Genomic DNA, 3,070 nt, shown 5'->3' with positions numbered 1-3,070 from the left:
GTACAGGGCTGGGGAGACAGCTCAGTGCCAAAAGCGCCCGCCCAGGAATCCACCTACACTAGTCCTTCCCCTGAAATTTTGCTCTTTCATTCTGCTTTGTGTCAAACTAGCCTCTGTGGGAAGCTGAAAAAAAGACATCACAGAGATTTCCAACTCACATTGCTGGGAGTTAGGAGGCTAAAGACAGAATTTGTTTAACCTAGATTGTGTGATATAATGTTATTGAATAAAATAGCAATTCAATATTTCCTTATAAAATAAATGACTTTTGAGAAAAAAAAAAAAACATAGAAAACAAAACATTCAGAGGTAAAAGCAAACAGCCCAGCATCTGAATGAGGCAGAGAATGGAATTTCCACTACAGTCTCCACAGGAGTTTGACCAACACTATAGCAATCAGGTTTCCAGACTGTGAGAGAACGAATTTTTGCTGCTCTAAAAAACGTTGTTTCTAACTGTTTGTTACAGCAACCACTGGGACATGATACAATCTCTTTGCAGCTTTAGTCAAGTAGACATCTGAGCTCTGCTGGGTGGAGTTTAGGCCCATTCCTGGTTAGAGGAAATTACATTTTTAGTATGACCCATTTGGGAAGATGTTCTATAATGTGATATTATTCAAAGCTGCAATCACCGAGCACCGCTCACCTCTGTTTTATTTTCCCTCACTGCATGTATCTAATACACTGTGCCTTACTTAAAGGAAGTGCTAATCTTCCATCTCTTTCACTGGTGACACAGTTTCAGTGGTGAGAGGGGACCAGGTGTGCTTTTCACCTCAGTGCCTATTTCGGGGACTGGGAAGGCCCTCATGGGTAATGAAAGGAAGGAAAAAACAAGGAAGGGACTGTGTCGTCTGGTTTCCGAATTATATCAGTGTGTCAAGATTCACACGTCATATTCCTACTTTATTAAACTTTTAGAATAACTTTTTCTTAACAGACTGTTTCTTTGTGTGCTCTTATTCAAATAAAATTTTAATGCTTTTGTTACAAGCTGCAATAATTTGTGATTCCTAAAAGCTTCTATTTTATTTTCTTTGTACTTTGTATACTTTTCTTGTAATCTAGTTTTTATTAATGGTGCAGCTTTCTACTATAAGACACTTACTTCCAACTTTCTTCTATTTATTACTATTATCCAAATCAACAGTGGTATAGTGGGTAAGGATGTGGGATCTGGATTCATGGCATTTGGGTTTGAAACTCTTTTTAATATGATATGGTATAAAGTTCTGGGAAGTTTACTTGATATTTTTGTCAATATAATTGTAAAAAAAAAGTACTACCTCACATATAAGGTTCTCAAAAAATGAAGATTGAATATATATTAAGCTTAGGTAGCTTAGAGCAATCTTATATATAAAAAGGATTTTTAAATTTTAGACATTTATAAGCTGATTTTTCCCTATTTTATTATGACAAGCAGATAGCATGAGCATACATAAGACATTCAGGTCATCAAATTTTAAAAGGCTTAAGTATTTGGAAGATATTTATATATGAGCTACTCATCAACAACGTATTTCCCATATCTACCTTCACTCCTACAACATGGTCTATAATCTCCAATTTGTGTATTCACAAGTACCAGCAGATGCATTGGGAGATGTCATTAACATTAGTCTTTCAAAACAGGAACATCTGTATTGTGCATTCTGTAATAAGGAAGGAAGGAGAAAAGCTTTTAAAATCATGAAGTAAACTGTCCCGAAGGCTAAAATTGGTGCCAATTTAATAAGCCCACTATGGCATATGAAATATTTGTGCTGTGTCTGACAGCCTACAGGAAAATCCTTGTGGTAGGTTTTCAATTGCATTGTAGGAAAAGCAGAATATATTGGCATGAGGCCACATTCATCTAAATCAACAGAGACAGTTTCTACCACAGTGACCTTCACCATTTTGAGGACGAGAGCAGCATTCGGAAACTATTTTTTCTTAAATGTTTAAAATACTTTGAACAGATATTTCTTCATTGAGACTCTTTTGAATCAAGTATTAGAAACTTTATTGCAAGAAATTCATATGCTTGGTGTTATACTTTTCTTTCCATCAGTACAAGCTAATCTCACATTTTAAAGGAATGCTACACTTCTCCTACAAATGTCATATTCCTTCCCTCGATGATCATTACTCAAAACAACAGCTTTTTAAAAACCCATTGTGCTGACATCTATGGAGAGGAATTTTCTCAAGATGACTAAAATTAATCAACATAATGGAAAATGTAATGTTTAACATCTGTACAAATGCTTAGAGAGGGGACAAAAGAAAGAGTTTGTGTAAACTAATTTCTTTTTTGGAAAGAGACATTGGCCTGAGTTTTTAAGTTATTCATTTATTATAGATTATAGTACAACAGAGAAGATGCTTGAGAAAGTTTTCTATGCATCTAGTCTAGCTGTTCAAGATACGTTATTGTACAATCCTATCAATTTTAATATGAATTATAATGCTTTCACATTACATAACTTAATGCTTCCTCTTTTTCTTCCTTTTCAACTTTTAATTTCATTTTGTGGTTTTCCTTTTTCCTTCAAAATCAGGTCTTCCTATATTACACATTTGACCTCTAATGCCTACACCCAATCCTGTCCTTCTACCTCAGCTTCCTACATAGCTAGAACATTAGATATGGACCCTACATCAAATTCTCTTGTAAAAAGTATCAGATCCTCTTGAAAATGTACTAATTTATAGCATTAATTACTATGGCAAATACATGAATTACTTATTTTATTATTTTTGTGCGTATTTTTTAGGGAAGTGTCTACAGTGTGTTCAGGGTCTCACTATTAGATCTAACTCCGTGATTCTCCTGTTCACAGCCTCCCAAGAGCTGCTGGGATTACAGGACTTCTTCTTCTTCTTCTTCTTCTTCTTCTTCTTCTTCTTCTTCTTCTTCTTCTTCTTCTTCTTCTTCTTCTTCTTCTTTCTTCTTTCTTCTTTCTTCTTCTTCTTCTTTTTTTCAAAGTTTTATTGATAAACAGCAATGAGACAGTTTCAAATCAAATCGGAAGTACAGTTTCAACAAATAATACACTGCATATATTCTTCTTAGTGGTTA

Source organism: Octodon degus, unplaced genomic scaffold (genome assembly GCF_000260255.1).
Source record: "Octodon degus isolate 3935 unplaced genomic scaffold, OctDeg1.0 scaffold00068, whole genome shotgun sequence".
NCBI lineage: Eukaryota > Metazoa > Chordata > Mammalia > Rodentia > Octodontidae > Octodon > Octodon degus.
The sequence above is the reverse complement of the archived record's forward strand: the minus strand, read 5'-3'. Positions refer to the sequence as shown.